The sequence below is a fragment of the Priapulus caudatus genome, unplaced genomic scaffold (genome assembly GCF_000485595.1).
Source record: "Priapulus caudatus unplaced genomic scaffold, Priapulus_caudatus-5.0.1 Scaffold965, whole genome shotgun sequence".
Classification (NCBI taxonomy): domain Eukaryota; kingdom Metazoa; phylum Priapulida; class Priapulimorpha; order Priapulimorphida; family Priapulidae; genus Priapulus; species Priapulus caudatus.
The window spans coordinates 48,084-49,131 of record NW_014578026.1 but is presented as its reverse complement, the minus strand read 5'-3'; positions in this window follow the sequence as shown (position 1 = coordinate 49,131).

The following is a 1,048-nucleotide window of genomic DNA, read 5'->3' as shown; positions in this document are numbered from 1 at the left end:
TGATTCCTGTATCTTTCCAACTGACCGGTTGATTGCGCAATCGTTGTAACACCTCTAACTCCCGCTGCGCCACCTGCTGACAAAGTTAGCGGCTAACCCCATTTCATGTAAACATTCCGCCATTGCACTCCCACTGATCGCTACGGCCATCTAGCGTCGATGGCGACTATTTCCCACTCTGCCCACACTGGCCGACCTTTCGCTAAAACCGACCTTTCGCTCACAGTAGCGTTTACACCCCCATATCGTGCCTTGCTTTTGTGTACTTCTGCTCTTTCATCTTCTATACATATGACGCCACACTTGTAGTATATATATAGCTTTATTATATGTCTTTCTATTATATTCTTTGCTAATTAGTAATTATCTTATCTTATATTATATTATATATATCTGGTTCATGCACAGATGGTGCTTCTGTTCTGTTGGTATATTCTAAATACGCACGTTGTCGCGTAGATACAATAATGTAACCCAAACCCAGGATAGGGGGTATCTTGGGTTTGGGTTACATTATAATATCTAGTTGTCGCGCATCTTGTGCGGCTAGATTGATGTTATAGGGAGAATGGTAAACGTGTTTTAGGTCGGGCGTTTCTAGGGTCATTGTAGAATGGAGGTAGGACGCGGTCTGGGAGAATGGGTGATATGTGCGCTCAGAATGTAGGGGTTTTGGGGGTAATATATAGGACAGAGATGTAGGTCGGGGAGGGGGGCTGGTTGTGGTCGCGGGAGAAAGCACATGCGCTTAGGCGCGTGTGCGCGTGTCTTTGTCTCTCTGTGCAAGATGTGACTACACTGTGTGCAAGTTATTAAAGTTTTTTCAGTTTAATACACAAGTTTGGATTTCTGCTTCATCATTTCTACATGAACTCTTAATTCAACGTTACAAAAGGATGATCAAATCGATAGATCAACATGCACTGCTGACCACGATGGAAACGGATTAACATGAAGTTGCGTGTACATTCATGACTGCAGGAATCGCGGCGACACGTGCACCTACTCATAACAGCTTTTTATTACTAATGATTTCACGAGTTATAGT